We start from the raw sequence: 20,885 nt of genomic DNA, 5'->3' as shown, positions 1-20,885 counted from the left end.
AAGTGTTTTGCATGATTTTTGAAGTTAGAGCCTGAAATGTCAGGAAACAGCGTTTCAGTGCAGAACAAACTTGTTTCAAGCAATGCAAGCTGAATCTCTGTCCCACTTTAATATTGCAGTCTGTGCATGAATAAAACCTATTTTGCAACACAGAGAAACATATCTGAAGGTGTTAGAAGTGTTTTGCATGATTTTTGAAGTTAGAGCCTGAAATGTCAGAAAACGGCGTTTCAGCACATAACAAACTTGGTTCTGGCAATGCAGGCTGAAACTCGGTCCAAAATTAAAATTGCAGTCTGTGCATGAATAAAACCTATTTTGCAACACAGAGAAACATATCTGAAGGTGGTAGAAGTGTTTTGCATGATTTTTGAAGTTAGAGCCTGAAATGTCAGAAAACTGCATTTCAGCGCAGAACAAACTTGGTTCCAGCAATGCAAGCTGAATCTTGGTCCCACTTTAAAATATCAGTCTGTGCATCAATAAAACCTATTTTGCAACACAGAGAAACATATCTGAAGGTGTTAGAAGTGTTTTGCATGATTTTTGAAGTTAGAGCCTGAAGTGTCAGAAAACAGCGTTTCAGGGCAGAACAAACTTGGTTCCAGCAATGCAAGCTGAATCTTGGTCCCACTTTAAAATATCAGTCTGTGCATGAATAAAACTTATTTTGCAACACAGAGAAACATATCTGAAGGTGTTAGAAGTGTTTTGCATGATTTTTGAAGTTAGAGCCTGAAATGTCAGGAAACAGCGTTTCAGTGCAGAACAAACTTGTTTCAAGCAATGCAAGCTGAATCTCTGTCCCACTTTAATATTGCAGTCTGTGCATGAATAAAACCTATTTTGCAACACAGAGAAACATATCTGAAGGTGTTAGAAGTGTTTTGCATGATTTTTGAAGTTAGAGCCTGAAATGTCAGAAAACAGCGTTTCAGCACATAACACACTTGATTCTGGCAATGCAAGCTGAAACTCGGTCAGAAATTAAAATTGCAGTCTGTGCATGAATAAAACCTATTTTGCAACACAGAGAAACATATCTGAAGGTCTTAGAAGTGTTTTGCATGATTTTTGAAGTTAGAGCCTGAAATGTCAGAAAACGGCGTTTCAGCACATAACAGACTTGGTTCAGGCAATGCAAGCTGAAACTCGGCCCAAAATTAAAATTGCAGTCTATGCATGAATAAAACCTATTTTGCAACACAGAGAAACAGATCTGAAGGTGTTAGAAGTGTTTTGCTTGATTTTTGAAGTTAGAGCCTGAAATGTCAGAAAACAGCGTTTCAGCACATAACAAACTTGGTTCTGGCAATGCAAGCTGAAACTCGGTCAGAAATTAAAATTGCAGTCTGTGCATGAATAAAACCTATTTTGCAACACAGAGAAACATATCTGAAGGTCTTAGAAGTGTTTTGCATGATTTTTGAAGTTAGAGCCTGAAATGTCAGAAAACGGCGTTTCAGCACATAACAAACTTGGTTCAGGCAATGCAAGCTGAAACTCGGTCCAAAATTAAAATTGCTGTCTGTGCATGAATAAAACCTATTTTGCAACACAGAGAAACATGTCTTAAGGTGTTAAAAGTGCTTTGCATGATTTTTGAAGTTAGATCCTTAAATGTCAGAAAACAGCGTTTCAGCACATAACAAACTTGGTTCTGGCAATGCAGGCTGAAACTCGGTCCAAAATTAAAATTGCAGTCTGTGCATGAATAAAACCTATTTTGCAACACAGAGAAACATATCTGAAGGTGTTAGAAGTGTTTTGCATGATTTTTGAAGTTAGAGCCTGAAATGTCAGAAAACGGCGTTTCAGCACATAACAAACTTGGTTCTGGCAATGCAGGCTGAAACTCGGTCCAAAATTAAAATTGCAGTCTGTGCATGAATAAAACCTATTTTGCAACACAGAGAAACATATCTGAAGGTGTTAGAAGTGTTTTGCATGATTTTTGAAGTTAGAGCCTGAAGTGTCAGAAAACAGCGTTTCAGGGCAGAACAAACTTGGTTCCAGCAATGCAAGCTGAATCTTGGTCCCACTTTAAAATATCAGTCTGTGCATGAATAAAACTTATTTTGCAACACAGAGAAACATATCTGAAGGTGTTAGAAGTGTTTTGCATGATTTTTGAAGTTAGAGCCTGAAATGTCAGGAAACAGCGTTTCAGTGCAGAACAAACTTGTTTCAAGCAATGCAAGCTGAATCTCTGTCCCACTTTAATATTGCAGTCTGTGCATGAATAAAACCTATTTTGCAACACAGAGAAACATATCTGAAGGTGTTAGAAGTGTTTTGCATGATTTTTGAAGTTAGAGCCTGAAATGTCAGAAAACGGCGTTTCAGCACATAACAAACTTGGTTCTGGCAATGCAGGCTGAAACTCGGTCCAAAATTAAAATTGCAGTCTGTGCATAAATAAAACCTATTTTGCAACACAGAGAAACATATCTGAAGGTGGTAGAAGTGTTTTGCATGATTTTTGAAGTTAGAGCCTGAAATGTCAGAAAACTGCGTTTCAGCGCAGAACAAACTTGGTTCCAGCAATGCAAGCTGAATCTTGGTCCCACTTTAAAATATCAGTCTGTGCATCAATAAAACCTATTTTGCAACACAGAGAAACATATCTGAAGGTGTTAGAAGTGTTTTGCATGATTTTTGAAGTTAGAGCCTGAAATGTCAGAAAACAGCGTTTCAGCACATAACAAACTTGGTTCTGGCAATGCAGGCTGAAACTCGGTCCAAAATTAAAATTGCAGTCTGTGCATGAATAAAACCTATTTTGCAACACAGAGAAACATATCTGAAGGTGTTAAAAGTGTTTTGCATGATTTTTGAAGTTAGAGCCTGAAATGTCAGAAAACGGCGTTTCAGCACATAACAAACTTGGTTCTGGCAATGCAAGCTGAAACTCGGTCAGAAATTAAAATTGCAGTCTGTGCATGAATAAAACCTATTTTGCAACACAGAGAAACATATCTGAAGGTCTTAGAAGTGTTTTGCATGATTTTTGAAGTTAGAGCCTGAAATGTCAGAAAACGGAGTTTCAGCACATAACAGACTTGGTTCAGGCAATGCAAGCTGAAACTCGGCCCAAAATTAAAATTGCAGTCTATGCATGAATAAAACCTATTTTGCAACACAGAGAAACATATCTGAAGGTGTTAGAAGTGTTTTGCATGATTTTTGAAGTTAGAGCCTGAAATGTCAGAAAACAGCGTTTCAGCACATAACAAACTTGGTTCTGGCAATGCAAGCTGAAACTCGGTCAGAAATTAAAATTGCAGTCTGTGCATGAATAAAACCTATTTTGCAACACAGAGAAACATATCTGAAGGTGTTAGAAGTGTTTTGCATGATTTTTGAAGTTAGAGCCTGAAATGTCAGAAAACGGCGTTTCAGCACATAACAAACTTGGTTCAGGCAATGCAAGCTGAAACTCGGCCCAAAATTAAAATTGCAGTCTATGCATAAATAAAACCTATTTTGCAACACAGAGAAACATATCTGAAGGTCTTAGAAGTGTTTTGCATGATTTTTGAAGTTAGAGCCTGAAATGTCAGAAAACAGCGTTTCAGCACATAACAAACTTGGTTCAGGCAATGCAAGCTGAAACTCGGTCCAAAATTAAAATTGCAGTCTGTGCATAAATGAAACGTATTCTGCAACACAGAGAAACATATCTGAAGGTGTTAGAAGTGTTTTGCATGATTTTTGAAGTTAGAGCCTGAAATGTCAGAAAACGGCGTTTCAGCACATAACAAACTTGGTTCTGGCAATGCAGGCTGAAACTCGGTCCAAAATTAAAATTGCAGTCTGTGCATGAATAAAACCTATTTTGCAACACAGAGAAGCATATCTGAAGGTGTTAGAAGTGTTTTGCATGATTTTTGAAGTTAGATCCTGAAATGTCAGAAAACAGCGTTTCAGCGCAGAACAAACTTGGTTCAGGCAATTCAAGCTGAAACTCGGTCTAAAATTAAAATTGCAGTCTGTGCATGAATGAAACCTATTTTGCAACACAGAGAAACATATCTGAAGGTGTTAGAAGTGTTTTGCATGATTTTTGAAGTTAGAGCCTGAAATGTCAGAAAACAGCGTTTCAGCCTATAACAAACTTGGTTCTGGCAATGCAAGCTCAAACTCGGTCCAAAATTAAAATTGCAGTCTGTGCATGAATAAAACCTATTTTGCAACACAGAGAAACATATCTGAAGGTGTTAGAAGTGTTTTGCATGATTTTTGAAGTTAGAGCCTGAAGTGTCAGAAAACAGCGTTTCAGGGCAGAACAAACTTGGTTCCAGCAATGCAAGCTGAATCTTGGTCCCACTTTAAAATATCAGTCTGTGCATGAATAAAACTTATTTTGCAACACAGAGAAACATATCTGAAGGTGTTAGAAGTGTTTTGCATGATTTTTGAAGTTAGAGCCTGAAATGTCAGGAAACAGCGTTTCAGTGCAGAACAAACTTGTTTCAAGCAATGCAAGCTGAATCTCTGTCCCACTTTAATATTGCAGTCTGTGCATGAATAAAACCTATTTTGCAACACAGAGAAACATATCTGAAGGTGTTAGAAGTGTTTTGCATGATTTTTGAAGTTAGAGCCTGAAATGTCAGAAAACGGCGTTTCAGCACATAACAAACTTGGTTCTGGCAATGCAGGCTGAAACTCGGTCCAAAATTAAAATTGCAGTCTGTGCATGAATAAAACCTATTTTGCAACACAGAGAAACATATCTGAAGGTGGTAGAAGTGTTTTGCATGATTTTTGAAGTTAGAGCCTGAAATGTCAGAAAACTGCATTTCAGCGCAGAACAAACTTGGTTCCAGCAATGCAAGCTGAATCTTGGTCCCACTTTAAAATATCAGTCTGTGCATCAATAAAACCTATTTTGCAACACAGAGAAACATATCTGAAGGTCTTAGAAGTGTTTTGCATGATTTTTGAAGTTAGAGCCTGAAATGTCAGAAAACGGCGTTTCAGCACATAACAGACTTGGTTCAGGCAATGCAAGCTGAAACTCGGCCCAAAATTAAAATTGCAGTCTATGCATGAATAAAACCTATTTTGCAACACAGAGAAACAGATCTGAAGGTGTTAGAAGTGTTTTGCATGATTTTTGAAGTTAGAGCCTGAAATGTCAGAAAACAGCGTTTCAGCACATAACAAACTTGGTTCTGGCAATGCAAGCTGAAACTCGGTCAGAAATTAAAATTGCAGTCTGTGCATAAATAAAACCTATTTTGCAACACAGAGAAACATATCTGAAGGTCTTAGAAGTGTTTTGCATGATTTTTGAAGTTAGAGCCTGAAATGTCAGAAAACAGCGTTTCAGCACATAACAAACTTGGTTCAGGCAATGCAAGCTGAAACTCGGTCCAAAATTAAAATTGCAGTCTGTGCATGAATGAAACGTATTTTGCAACACAGAGAAACATGTCTCAAGGTGTTAGAAGTGCTTTGCATGATTTTTGAAGTTAGATCCTGAAATGTCAGAAAACAGCGTTTCAGCACATAACAAACTTGGTTCTGGCAATGCAGGCTGAAACTCGGTCCAAAATTAAAATTGCAGTCTGTGCATGAATAAAACCTATTTTGCAACACAGAGAAACATATTGAAAGGTGTTAGAAGTGTTTTGCATGATTTTTGAAGTTAGAGCCTGAAATGTCAGAAAACGGCGTTTCAGCACATAACAAACTTGGTTCAGGCAATGCAAGCTGAAACTCGGCCCAAAATTAAAATTGCAGTCTATGCATGAATAAAACCTATTTTGCAACACAGAGAAACATATCTGAAGGTCTTAGAAGTGTTTTGCATGATTTTTGAAGTTAGAGCCTGAAATGTCAGAAAACAGCGTTTCAGCACATAACAAACTTGGTTCAGGCAATGCAAGCTGAAACTCGGTCCAAAATTAAAATTGCAGTCTGTGCATAAATGAAACGTATTCTGCAACACAGAGAAACATATCTGAAGGTGTTAGAAGTGTTTTGCATGATTTTTGAAGTTAGAGCCTGAAATGTCAGAAAACGGCGTTTCAGCACATAACAAACTTGGTTCTGGCAATGCAGGCTGAAACTCGGTCCAAAATTAAAATTGCAGTCTGTGCATGAATAAAACCTATTTTGCAACACAGAGAAGCATATCTGAAGGTGTTAGAAGTGTTTTGCATGATTTTTGAAGTTAGATCCTGAAATGTCAGAAAACAGCGTTTCAGCGCAGAACAAACTTGGTTCAGGCAATTCAAGCTGAAACTCGGTCTAAAATTAAAATTGCAGTCTGTGCATGAATGAAACCTATTTTGCAACACAGAGAAACATATCTGAAGGTGTTAGAAGTGTTTTGCATGATTTTTGAAGTTAGAGCCTGAAATGTCAGAAAACAGCGTTTCAGCCTATAACAAACTTGGTTCTGGCAATGCAAGCTCAAACTCGGTCCAAAATTAAAATTGCAGTCTGTGCATGAATAAAACCTATTTTGCAACACAGAGAAACATATCTGAAGGTGTTAGAAGTGTTTTGCATGATTTTTGAAGTTAGAGCCTGAAGTGTCAGAAAACAGCGTTTCAGGGCAGAACAAACTTGGTTCCAGCAATGCAAGCTGAATCTTGGTCCCACTTTAAAATATCAGTCTGTGCATGAATAAAACTTATTTTGCAACACAGAGAAACATATCTGAAGGTGTTAGAAGTGTTTTGCATGATTTTTGAAGTTAGAGCCTGAAATGTCAGGAAACAGCGTTTCAGTGCAGAACAAACTTGTTTCAAGCAATGCAAGCTGAATCTCTGTCCCACTTTAATATTGCAGTCTGTGCATGAATAAAACCTATTTTGCAACACAGAGAAACATATCTGAAGGTGTTAGAAGTGTTTTGCATGATTTTTGAAGTTAGAGCCTGAAATGTCAGAAAACGGCGTTTCAGCACATAACAAACTTGGTTCTGGCAATGCAGGCTGAAACTCGGTCCAAAATTAAAATTGCAGTCTGTGCATGAATAAAACCTATTTTGCAACACAGAGAAACATATCTGAAGGTGGTAGAAGTGTTTTGCATGATTTTTGAAGTTAGAGCCTGAAATGTCAGAAAACTGCATTTCAGCGCAGAACAAACTTGGTTCCAGCAATGCAAGCTGAATCTTGGTCCCACTTTAAAATATCAGTCTGTGCATCAATAAAACCTATTTTGCAACACAGAGAAACATATCTGAAGGTGTTAGAAGTGTTTTGCATGATTTTTGAAGTTAGAGCCTGAAGTGTCAGAAAACAGCGTTTCAGGGCAGAACAAACTTGGTTCCAGCAATGCAAGCTGAATCTTGGTCCCACTTTAAAATATCAGTCTGTGCATGAATAAAACTTATTTTGCAACACAGAGAAACATATCTGAAGGTGTTAGAAGTGTTTTGCATGATTTTTGAAGTTAGAGCCTGAAATGTCAGGAAACAGCGTTTCAGTGCAGAACAAACTTGTTTCAAGCAATGCAAGCTGAATCTCTGTCCCACTTTAATATTGCAGTCTGTGCATGAATAAAACCTATTTTGCAACACAGAGAAACATATCTGAAGGTGTTAGAAGTGTTTTGCATGATTTTTGAAGTTAGAGCCTGAAATGTCAGAAAACAGCGTTTCAGCACATAACACACTTGATTCTGGCAATGCAAGCTGAAACTCGGTCAGAAATTAAAATTGCAGTCTGTGCATGAATAAAACCTATTTTGCAACACAGAGAAACATATCTGAAGGTCTTAGAAGTGTTTTGCATGATTTTTGAAGTTAGAGCCTGAAATGTCAGAAAACGGCGTTTCAGCACATAACAGACTTGGTTCAGGCAATGCAAGCTGAAACTCGGCCCAAAATTAAAATTGCAGTCTATGCATGAATAAAACCTATTTTGCAACACAGAGAAACAGATCTGAAGGTGTTAGAAGTGTTTTGCATGATTTTTGAAGTTAGAGCCTGAAATGTCAGAAAACAGCGTTTCAGCACATAACAAACTTGGTTCTGGCAATGCAAGCTGAAACTCGGTCAGAAATTAAAATTGCAGTCTGTGCATGAATAAAACCTATTTTGCAACACAGAGAAACATATCTGAAGGTCTTAGAAGTGTTTTGCATGATTTTTGAAGTTAGAGCCTGAAATGTCAGAAAACGGCGTTTCAGCACATAACAAACTTGGTTCAGGCAATGCAAGCTGAAACTCGGTCCAAAATTAAAATTGCTGTCTGTGCATGAATAAAACCTATTTTGCAACACAGAGAAACATGTCTTAAGGTGTTAAAAGTGCTTTGCATGATTTTTGAAGTTAGATCCTTAAATGTCAGAAAACAGCGTTTCAGCACATAACAAACTTGGTTCTGGCAATGCAGGCTGAAACTCGGTCCAAAATTAAAATTGCAGTCTGTGCATGAATAAAACCTATTTTGCAACACAGAGAAACATATCTGAAGGTGTTAGAAGTGTTTTGCATGATTTTTGAAGTTAGAGCCTGAAATGTCAGAAAACGGCGTTTCAGCACATAACAAACTTGGTTCTGGCAATGCAGGCTGAAACTCGGTCCAAAATTAAAATTGCAGTCTGTGCATGAATAAAACCTATTTTGCAACACAGAGAAACATATCTGAAGGTGTTAGAAGTGTTTTGCATGATTTTTGAAGTTAGAGCCTGAAGTGTCAGAAAACAGCGTTTCAGGGCAGAACAAACTTGGTTCCAGCAATGCAAGCTGAATCTTGGTCCCACTTTAAAATATCAGTCTGTGCATGAATAAAACTTATTTTGCAACACAGAGAAACATATCTGAAGGTGTTAGAAGTGTTTTGCATGATTTTTGAAGTTAGAGCCTGAAATGTCAGGAAACAGCGTTTCAGTGCAGAACAAACTTGTTTCAAGCAATGCAAGCTGAATCTCTGTCCCACTTTAATATTGCAGTCTGTGCATGAATAAAACCTATTTTGCAACACAGAGAAACATATCTGAAGGTGTTAGAAGTGTTTTGCATGATTTTTGAAGTTAGAGCCTGAAATGTCAGAAAACGGCGTTTCAGCACATAACAAACTTGGTTCTGGCAATGCAGGCTGAAACTCGGTCCAAAATTAAAATTGCAGTCTGTGCATAAATAAAACCTATTTTGCAACACAGAGAAACATATCTGAAGGTGGTAGAAGTGTTTTGCATGATTTTTGAAGTTAGAGCCTGAAATGTCAGAAAACTGCGTTTCAGCGCAGAACAAACTTGGTTCCAGCAATGCAAGCTGAATCTTGGTCCCACTTTAAAATATCAGTCTGTGCATCAATAAAACCTATTTTGCAACACAGAGAAACATATCTGAAGGTGTTAGAAGTGTTTTGCATGATTTTTGAAGTTAGAGCCTGAAATGTCAGAAAACAGCGTTTCAGCACATAACAAACTTGGTTCTGGCAATGCAGGCTGAAACTCGGTCCAAAATTAAAATTGCAGTCTGTGCATGAATAAAACCTATTTTGCAACACAGAGAAACATATCTGAAGGTGTTAAAAGTGTTTTGCATGATTTTTGAAGTTAGAGCCTGAAATGTCAGAAAACGGCGTTTCAGCACATAACAAACTTGGTTCTGGCAATGCAAGCTGAAACTCGGTCAGAAATTAAAATTGCAGTCTGTGCATGAATAAAACCTATTTTGCAACACAGAGAAACATATCTGAAGGTCTTAGAAGTGTTTTGCATGATTTTTGAAGTTAGAGCCTGAAATGTCAGAAAACGGAGTTTCAGCACATAACAGACTTGGTTCAGGCAATGCAAGCTGAAACTCGGCCCAAAATTAAAATTGCAGTCTATGCATGAATAAAACCTATTTTGCAACACAGAGAAACATATCTGAAGGTGTTAGAAGTGTTTTGCATGATTTTTGAAGTTAGAGCCTGAAATGTCAGAAAACAGCGTTTCAGCACATAACAAACTTGGTTCTGGCAATGCAAGCTGAAACTCGGTCAGAAATTAAAATTGCAGTCTGTGCATGAATAAAACCTATTTTGCAACACAGAGAAACATATCTGAAGGTGTTAGAAGTGTTTTGCATGATTTTTGAAGTTAGAGCCTGAAGTGTCAGAAAACAGCGTTTCAGGGCAGAACAAACTTGGTTCCAGCAATGCAAGCTGAATCTTGGTCCCACTTTAAAATATCAGTCTGTGCATGAATAAAACTTATTTTGCAACACAGAGAAACATATCTGAAGGTGTTAGAAGTGTTTTGCATGATTTTTGAAGTTAGAGCCTGAAATGTCAGGAAACAGCGTTTCAGTGCAGAACAAACTTGTTTCAAGCAATGCAAGCTGAATCTCTGTCCCACTTTAATATTGCAGTCTGTGCATGAATAAAACCTATTTTGCAACACAGAGAAACATATCTGAAGGTGTTAGAAGTGTTTTGCATGATTTTTGAAGTTAGAGCCTGAAATGTCAGAAAACAGCGTTTCAGCACATAACACACTTGATTCTGGCAATGCAAGCTGAAACTCGGTCAGAAATTAAAATTGCAGTCTGTGCATGAATAAAACCTATTTTGCAACACAGAGAAACATATCTGAAGGTCTTAGAAGTGTTTTGCATGATTTTTGAAGTTAGAGCCTGAAATGTCAGAAAACGGCGTTTCAGCACATAACAGACTTGGTTCAGGCAATGCAAGCTGAAACTCGGCCCAAAATTAAAATTGCAGTCTATGCATGAATAAAACCTATTTTGCAACACAGAGAAACAGATCTGAAGGTGTTAGAAGTGTTTTGCATGATTTTTGAAGTTAGAGCCTGAAATGTCAGAAAACAGCGTTTCAGCACATAACAAACTTGGTTCTGGCAATGCAAGCTGAAACTCGGTCAGAAATTAAAATTGCAGTCTGTGCATGAATAAAACCTATTTTGCAACACAGAGAAACATATCTGAAGGTCTTAGAAGTGTTTTGCATGATTTTTGAAGTTAGAGCCTGAAATGTCAGAAAACGGCGTTTCAGCACATAACAAACTTGGTTCAGGCAATGCAAGCTGAAACTCGGTCCAAAATTAAAATTGCTGTCTGTGCATGAATAAAACCTATTTTGCAACACAGAGAAACATGTCTTAAGGTGTTAAAAGTGCTTTGCATGATTTTTGAAGTTAGATCCTTAAATGTCAGAAAACAGCGTTTCAGCACATAACAAACTTGGTTCTGGCAATGCAGGCTGAAACTCGGTCCAAAATTAAAATTGCAGTCTGTGCATGAATAAAACCTATTTTGCAACACAGAGAAACATATCTGAAGGTGTTAGAAGTGTTTTGCATGATTTTTGAAGTTAGAGCCTGAAATGTCAGAAAACGGCGTTTCAGCACATAACAAACTTGGTTCTGGCAATGCAGGCTGAAACTCGGTCCAAAATTAAAATTGCAGTCTGTGCATGAATAAAACCTATTTTGCAACACAGAGAAACATATCTGAAGGTGTTAGAAGTGTTTTGCATGATTTTTGAAGTTAGAGCCTGAAGTGTCAGAAAACAGCGTTTCAGGGCAGAACAAACTTGGTTCCAGCAATGCAAGCTGAATCTTGGTCCCACTTTAAAATATCAGTCTGTGCATGAATAAAACTTATTTTGCAACACAGAGAAACATATCTGAAGGTGTTAGAAGTGTTTTGCATGATTTTTGAAGTTAGAGCCTGAAATGTCAGGAAACAGCGTTTCAGTGCAGAACAAACTTGTTTCAAGCAATGCAAGCTGAATCTCTGTCCCACTTTAATATTGCAGTCTGTGCATGAATAAAACCTATTTTGCAACACAGAGAAACATATCTGAAGGTGTTAGAAGTGTTTTGCATGATTTTTGAAGTTAGAGCCTGAAATGTCAGAAAACGGCGTTTCAGCACATAACAAACTTGGTTCTGGCAATGCAGGCTGAAACTCGGTCCAAAATTAAAATTGCAGTCTGTGCATAAATAAAACCTATTTTGCAACACAGAGAAACATATCTGAAGGTGGTAGAAGTGTTTTGCATGATTTTTGAAGTTAGAGCCTGAAATGTCAGAAAACTGCGTTTCAGCGCAGAACAAACTTGGTTCCAGCAATGCAAGCTGAATCTTGGTCCCACTTTAAAATATCAGTCTGTGCATCAATAAAACCTATTTTGCAACACAGAGAAACATATCTGAAGGTGTTAGAAGTGTTTTGCATGATTTTTGAAGTTAGAGCCTGAAATGTCAGAAAACAGCGTTTCAGCACATAACAAACTTGGTTCTGGCAATGCAGGCTGAAACTCGGTCCAAAATTAAAATTGCAGTCTGTGCATGAATAAAACCTATTTTGCAACACAGAGAAACATATCTGAAGGTGTTAAAAGTGTTTTGCATGATTTTTGAAGTTAGAGCCTGAAATGTCAGAAAACGGCGTTTCAGCACATAACAAACTTGGTTCTGGCAATGCAAGCTGAAACTCGGTCAGAAATTAAAATTGCAGTCTGTGCATGAATAAAACCTATTTTGCAACACAGAGAAACATATCTGAAGGTCTTAGAAGTGTTTTGCATGATTTTTGAAGTTAGAGCCTGAAATGTCAGAAAACGGAGTTTCAGCACATAACAGACTTGGTTCAGGCAATGCAAGCTGAAACTCGGCCCAAAATTAAAATTGCAGTCTATGCATGAATAAAACCTATTTTGCAACACAGAGAAACATATCTGAAGGTGTTAGAAGTGTTTTGCATGATTTTTGAAGTTAGAGCCTGAAATGTCAGAAAACAGCGTTTCAGCACATAACAAACTTGGTTCTGGCAATGCAAGCTGAAACTCGGTCAGAAATTAAAATTGCAGTCTGTGCATGAATAAAACCTATTTTGCAACACAGAGAAACATATCTGAAGGTGTTAGAAGTGTTTTGCATGATTTTTGAAGTTAGAGCCTGAAATGTCAGAAAACGGCGTTTCAGCACATAACAAACTTGGTTCAGGCAATGCAAGCTGAAACTCGGCCCAAAATTAAAATTGCAGTCTATGCATGAATAAAACCTATTTTGCAACACAGAGAAACATATCTGAAGGTCTTAGAAGTGTTTTGCATGATTTTTGAAGTTAGAGCCTGAAATGTCAGAAAACAGCGTTTCAGCACATAACAAACTTGGTTCAGGCAATGCAAGCTGAAACTCGGTCCAAAATTAAAATTGCAGTCTGTGCATAAATGAAACGTATTCTGCAACACAGAGAAACATATCTGAAGGTGTTAGAAGTGTTTTGCATGATTTTTGAAGTTAGAGCCTGAAATGTCAGAAAACGGCGTTTCAGCACATAACAAACTTGGTTCTGGCAATGCAGGCTGAAACTCGGTCCAAAATTAAAATTGCAGTCTGTGCATGAATAAAACCTATTTTGCAACACAGAGAAGCATATCTGAAGGTGTTAGAAGTGTTTTGCATGATTTTTGAAGTTAGATCCTGAAATGTCAGAAAACAGCGTTTCAGCGCAGAACAAACTTGGTTCAGGCAATTCAAGCTGAAACTCGGTCTAAAATTAAAATTGCAGTCTGTGCATGAATGAAACCTATTTTGCAACACAGAGAAACATATCTGAAGGTGTTAGAAGTGTTTTGCATGATTTTTGAAGTTAGAGCCTGAAATGTCAGAAAACAGCGTTTCAGCCTATAACAAACTTGGTTCTTGCAATGCAAGCTCAAACTCGGTCCAAAATTAAAATTGCAGTCTGTGCATGAATAAAACCTATTTTGCAACACAGAGAAACATATCTGAAGGTGTTAGAAGTGTTTTGCATGATTTTTGAAGTTAGAGCCTGAAGTGTCAGAAAACAGCGTTTCAGGGCAGAACAAACTTGGTTCCAGCAATGCAAGCTGAATCTTGGTCCCACTTTAAAATATCAGTCTGTGCATGAATAAAACTTATTTTGCAACACAGAGAAACATATCTGAAGGTGTTAGAAGTGTTTTGCATGATTTTTGAAGTTAGAGCCTGAAATGTCAGGAAACAGCGTTTCAGTGCAGAACAAACTTGTTTCAAGCAATGCAAGCTGAATCTCTGTCCCACTTTAATATTGCAGTCTGTGCATGAATAAAACCTATTTTGCAACACAGAGAAACATATCTGAAGGTGTTAGAAGTGTTTTGCATGATTTTTGAAGTTAGAGCCTGAAATGTCAGAAAACGGCGTTTCAGCACATAACAAACTTGGTTCTGGCAATGCAGGCTGAAACTCGGTCCAAAATTAAAATTGCAGTCTGTGCATGAATAAAACCTATTTTGCAACACAGAGAAACATATCTGAAGGTGGTAGAAGTGTTTTGCATGATTTTTGAAGTTAGAGCCTGAAATGTCAGAAAACTGCATTTCAGCGCAGAACAAACTTGGTTCCAGCAATGCAAGCTGAATCTTGGTCCCACTTTAAAATATCAGTCTGTGCATCAATAAAACCTATTTTGCAACACAGAGAAACATATCTGAAGGTCTTAGAAGTGTTTTGCATGATTTTTGAAGTTAGAGCCTGAAATGTCAGAAAACGGCGTTTCAGCACATAACAGACTTGGTTCAGGCAATGCAAGCTGAAACTCGGCCCAAAATTAAAATTGCAGTCTATGCATGAATAAAACCTATTTTGCAACACAGAGAAACAGATCTGAAGGTGTTAGAAGTGTTTTGCATGATTTTTGAAGTTAGAGCCTGAAATGTCAGAAAACAGCGTTTCAGCACATAACAAACTTGGTTCTGGCAATGCAAGCTGAAACTCGGTCAGAAATTAAAATTGCAGTCTGTGCATAAATAAAACCTATTTTGCAACACAGAGAAACATATCTGAAGGTCTTAGAAGTGTTTTGCATGATTTTTGAAGTTAGAGCCTGAAATGTCAGAAAACAGCGTTTCAGCACATAACAAACTTGGTTCAGGCAATGCAAGCTGAAACTCGGTCCAAAATTAAAATTGCAGTCTGTGCATGAATGAAACGTATTTTGCAACACAGAGAAACATGTCTCAAGGTGTTAGAAGTGCTTTGCATGATTTTTGAAGTTAGATCCTGAAATGTCAGAAAACAGCGTTTCAGCACATAACAAACTTGGTTCTGGCAATGCAGGCTGAAACTCGGTCCAAAATTAAAATTGCAGTCTGTGCATGAATAAAACCTATTTTGCAACACAGAGAAACATATTGAAAGGTGTTAGAAGTGTTTTGCATGATTTTTGAAGTTAGAGCCTGAAATGTCAGAAAACGGCGTTTCAGCACATAACAAACTTGGTGCAGGCAATGCAAGCTGAAACTCGGTCAGAAATTAAAATTGCAGTCTGTGCATGAATAAAACCTATTTTGCAACACAGAGAAACATATCTGAAGGTGTTAGAAGTTTTTTGCATGATTTTTGAAGTTAGAGCCTGAAATGTCAGAAAACAGCGTTTCAGCACATAACAAACTTTGTTCTGGCAATGCAAGCTGAAACTCGGTCAGAAATTAAAATTGCAGTCTGTGCATGAATAAAACCTATTTTGCAACACAGAGAAACATATCTGAAGGTCTTAGAAGTGTTTTGCATGATTTTTGAAGTTAGAGCCTGAAATGTCAGAAAACGGCGTTTCAGTACATAACAAACTTGGTTCAGGCAATGCAAGCTGAAACTCGGTCCAAAATTAAAATTGCAGTCTGTGCATGAATAAAACCTATTTTGCAACACAGAGAAACATATCTGAAGGTGTTAAAAGTGTTTTGCATGATTTTTGAAGTTAGAGCCTGAAATGTCAGAAAACGGCGTTTCAGCACATAACAAACTTGGTTCTGGCAATGCAAGCTGAAACTCGGTCAGAAATTAAAATTGCAGTCTGTGCATGAATAAAACCTATTTTGCAACACAGAGAAACATATCTGAAGGTGTTAGAAGTGTTTTGCATGATTTTTGAAGTTAGAGCCTAAAATGTCAGAAAACAGCGTTTCAGCGCAGAACAAACTTGGTTCCAGCAATGCAAGCTGAATCTTGGTCCCATTTTAAAATATCAGTCTGTGCATCAATAAAACCTATTTTGCAACACAGAGAAACATATCTGAAGGTGTTAGAAGTGTTTTGCATGATTTTTGAAGTTAGAGTCTGAAATGTCAGAAAACAGCGTTTCAGCACATAACAAACTTGGTTCTGGCAATGCAGGCTGAAACTCGGTCCAAAATTAAAATTGCAGTCTGTGCATGAATAAAACCTATTTTGCAACACAGAGAAACATATCTGAAGGTGTTAGAAGTGTTTTGCATGATTTTTGAAGTTAGAGCCTGAAATGTCAGAAAACGGCGTTTCAGCACATAACAAACTTGGTTCTGGCAATGCAAGCTGAAACTCGGCCCAAAATTAAAATTGCAGTCTATGCATGAATAAAACCTATTTTGCAACACAGAGAAACATATCTGAAGGTGTTAGAAGTGTTTTGCATGATTTTTGAAGTTAGAGCCTGAAATGTCAGAAAACAGCGTTTCAGCACATAACAAACTTTGTTCTGGCAATGCAAGCTGAAACTCGGTCAGAAATTAAAATTGCAGTCTGTGCATGAATAAAACCTATTTTGCAACACAGAGAAACATATCTGAAGGTCTTAGAAGTGTTTTGCATGATTTTTGAAGTTAGAGCCTGAAATGTCAGAAAACAGCGTTTCAGCACATAACAAACTTGGTTCTGGCAATGCAAGCTGAAACTCGGCCCAAAATTAAAATTGCAGTCTATGCATGAATAAAACCTATTTTGCAACACAGAGAAACATATCTGAAGGTGTTAGAAGTGTTTTGCATGATTTTTGAAGTTAGAGCCTGAAATGTCAGAAAACAGCGTTTCAGCACGTAACAAACTTTGTTCTGGCAATGCAAGCTGAAACTCGGTCAGAAATTAAAATTGCAGTCTGTGCATGAATAAAACCTATTTTGCAACACAGAGAAACATATCTGAAGGTGTTAGAAGTGTTTTGCATGATTTTTGAAGTTAGAGCCTGAAATGTCAGAAAACAGCGTTTCAGCACATAACAAACTTGGTTCTGGCAATGCAAGCTGAAACTCGGCCCAAAATTAAAATTGCAGTCTATGCATGAATAAAACCTATTTTGCAACACAGAGAAACATATCTGAAGGTGTTAGAAGTGTTTTGCATGATTTTTGAAGTTAGAGCCTGAAATGTCAGAAAACAGCGTTTCAGCACATAACAAACTTGGTTCTGGCAATGCAAGCTGAAACTCGGTCAGAAATTAAAATTGCAGTCTGTGCATGAATAAAACCTATTTTGCAACACAGAGAAACATATCTGAAGGTGTTAAAAGTGTTTTGCATGATTTTTGAAGTTAGAGCCTGAAATGTCAGAAAACGGTGTTTCAGTACATAACAAACTTGGTTCTGGCAATGCAAGCTGAAACTCGGTCAGAAATTAAAATTGCAGTCTGTGCATGAATAAAACCTATTTTGCAACACAGAGAAACATATCTGAAGGTGTTAGAAGTGTTTTGCATGATTTTTGAAGTTAGAGCCTGAAATGTCAGAAAACAGCGTTTCAGCACATAACAAACTTGGTTCTGGCAATGCAAGCTGAAACTCGGTCAGAAATTAAAATTGCAGTCTGTGCATGAATAAAACCTATTTTGCAACACAGAGAAACATATCTGAAGGTCTTAGAAGTGTTTTGCATGATTTTTGAAGTTAGAGCCTGAAATGTCAGAAAACGGCATTTCAGCACATAACAGACTTGGTTCAGGCAATGCAAGCTGAAACTCGGCCCAAAATTAAAATTGCAGTCTATGCATGAATAAAACCTATTTTGCAACACAGAGAAACATATCTGAAGGTGTTAGAAGTGTTTTGCATGATTTTTGAAGTTAGAGCCTGAAATGTCAGAAAACAGCGTTTCAGCACATAACAAACTTTGTTCTGGCAATGCAAGCTGAAACTCGGTCAGAAATTAAAATTGCAGTCTGTGCATGAATAAAACCTATTTTGCAACACAGAGAAACATATCTGAAGGTGTTAGAAGTGTTTTGCATGATTTTTGAAGTTAGAGCCTGAAATGTCAGAAAACAGCGTTTCAGCACATAACAAACTTGGTTCTGGCAATGCAAGCTGAAACTCGGCCCAAAATTAAAATTGCAGTCTATGCATGAATAAAACCTATTTTGCAACACAGAGAAACATATCTGAAGGTGTTAGAAGTGTTTTGCATGATTTTTGAAGTTAGAGCCTGAAATGTCAGAAAACAGCGTTTCAGCACATAACAAACTTTGTTCTGGCAATGCAAGCTGAAACTCGGCCCAAAATTAAAATTGCAGTCTATGTATGAATAAAACCTATTTTGCAACACAGAGAAACATATCTGAAGGTGTTAGAAGTGTTTTGCATGATTTTTGAAGTTAGAGCATGAAATGTCAGAAAACAGCGTTTCAGCACATAACAAACTTGGTTCTGGCAATGCAAGCTGAAACTCGGTCAGAAATTGAAATTGCAGTCTGTGCATGAATAAAACCTATTTTGCAACACAGAGAAACATATCTGAAGGTGTTAGAAGTGTTTTGCATGATTTTTGTAGTTAGAGCCTGAAATGTCAGAAAACAGCGTTTCAGCACATAACAAACTTGGTTCTGGCAATGCAAGCTGAAACTCGGTCAGAAATTAAAATTGCAGTCTGTGCATGAATAAAACCTATTTTGCAACACAGAGAAACATATCTGAAGGTCTTAGAAGTGTTTAGCATGATTTTTGAAGTTAGAGCCTGAAATGTCAGAAAACGGCGTTTCAGCACATAACAGACTCGGTTCAGGCAATGCAAGCTGAAACTCGGCCCAAAATTAAAATTGCAGTCTATGCATGAATAAAACCTATTTTGCAACACAGAGAAACATATCGGAAGGTGTTAGAAGTGTTTTGCATGATTTTTGAAGTTAGAGCCTGAAATGTCAGAAAACAGCGTTTCAGCACATAACAAACTTTGTTCTGGCAATGCAAGCTGAAACTCGGTCAGAAATTAAAATTGCAGTCTGTGCATGAATAAAACCTATTTTGCAACACAGAGAAACATATCTGAAGGTCTTAGAAGTGTTTTGCACGATTTTTGAAGTTAGAGCCTGAAATGTCAGAAAACGGCGTTTCAGCACATAACAAACTTGGTTCAGGCAATGCAAGCTGAAACTCGGTCAGAAATTAAAATTGCAGTCTGTGCATGAATAAAACCTATTTTGCAACACAGAGAAACATATCTGAAGGTGTTAGAAGTGTTTTGCATGATTTTTGAAGTTAGAGCCTGAAATGTCAGAAAACGGCGTTTCAGCACATAACAAACTTGGTTCTGGCAATGCAAGCTGAAACTCGGTCAGAAATTAAAATTGCAGTCTGTGCATGATTAAAACCTATTTTGCAACACAGAGAAACATATCTGAAGGTGTTAGAAGTGTTTTGCATGATTTTTGAAGTTAGAGCCTGAAATGTCAGAAAACAGCGTTTCAGCCTATAACAAACTTGGTTCTGGCAATGCAAGCTGAAACTCGGTCAGAAATTAAAATTGCAGTCTGTGCATGAATAAAACCTATTTTGCAACACAGAGAAACATATCTGAAGGTGTTAGAAGTGTTTTGCATGATTTTTGAAGTTAGAGCCTGAAATGTCAGAAAACAGCGTTTCAGCACATAACAAACTTGGTTCTGGCAATGCAAGCTGAAACTCGGCCCAAAATTAAAATTGCAGTCTATGCATGAATAAAACCTATTTTGCAACACAGAGAAACATATCTGAAGGTGTTAGAAGTGTTTTGCATGATTTTTGAAGTTAGAGCCTGAAATGTCAGAAAACAGCGTTTCAGCACATAACAAACTTTGTTCTGGCAATGCAAGCTGAAACTCGGTCAGAAATTAAAATTGCAGTCTGTGCATGAATAAAACCTATTTTGCAACACAGAGAAACATATCTGAAGGTGTTAGAAGTGTTTTGCATGATTTTTGAAGTTAGAGCCTGAAATGTCAGAAAACAGCGTTTCAGCACATAACAAACTTGGTTCTGGCAATGCAAGCTGAAACTCGGCCCAAAATTAAAATTGCAGTCTATGCATGAATAAAACCTATTTTGCAACATAGAGAAACATATCTGAAGGTGTTAGAAGTGTTTTGCATGATTTTTGAAGTTAGAGCCTGAAATGTCAGAAAACAGCGTTTCAGCACATAACAAACTTGGTTCTGGCAATGCAAGCTGAAACTCGGTCAGAAATTAAAATTGCAGTCTGTGCATGAATAAAACCTATTTTGCAACACAGAGAAACATATCTGAAGGTGTTAAAAGTGTTTTGCATGATTTTTGAAGTTAGAGCCTGAAATGTCAGAAAACGGCGTTTCAGTACATAACAAACTTGGTTCTGGCAATGCAAGCTGAAACTCGGTCAGAAATTAAAATTGCAGTCTGTGCATGAATAAAACCTATTTTGCAACACAGAGAAACATATCTGAAGGTGTTAGAAGTGTTTTGCATGATTTTTGAAGTTAGAGCCTGAAATGTCAGAAAACAGCGTTTCAGCACATAACAAACTTGGTTCTGGCAATGCAAGCTGAAACTCGGTCAGAAATTAAAATTGCAGTCTGTGCATGAATAAAACCTATTTTGCAACACAGAGAAACATATCTGAAGGTCTTAGAAGTGTTTTGCATGATTTTTGAAGTTAGAGCCTGAAATGTCAGAAAACGGCGTTTCAGCACATAACAGACTTGGTTCAGGCAATGCAAGCTGAAACTCGGCCCAAAATTAAAATTGCAGTCTATGCATGAATAAAACCTATTTTGCAACACAGAGAAACATATCTGAAGGTGTTAGAAGTGTTTTGCATGATTTTTGAAGTTAGAGCCTGAAATGTCAGAAAACAGCGTTTCAGCACATAACAAACTTTGTTCTGGCAATGCAAGCTGAAACTCGGTCAGAAATTAAAATTGC

The sequence above is a fragment of the Garra rufa genome, chromosome 2 (assembly GCF_049309525.1).
Source record: "Garra rufa chromosome 2, GarRuf1.0, whole genome shotgun sequence".
Taxonomy (NCBI): Eukaryota; Metazoa; Chordata; class Actinopteri; order Cypriniformes; family Cyprinidae; genus Garra; species Garra rufa.
This window is presented reverse-complemented; position numbering follows the sequence as displayed.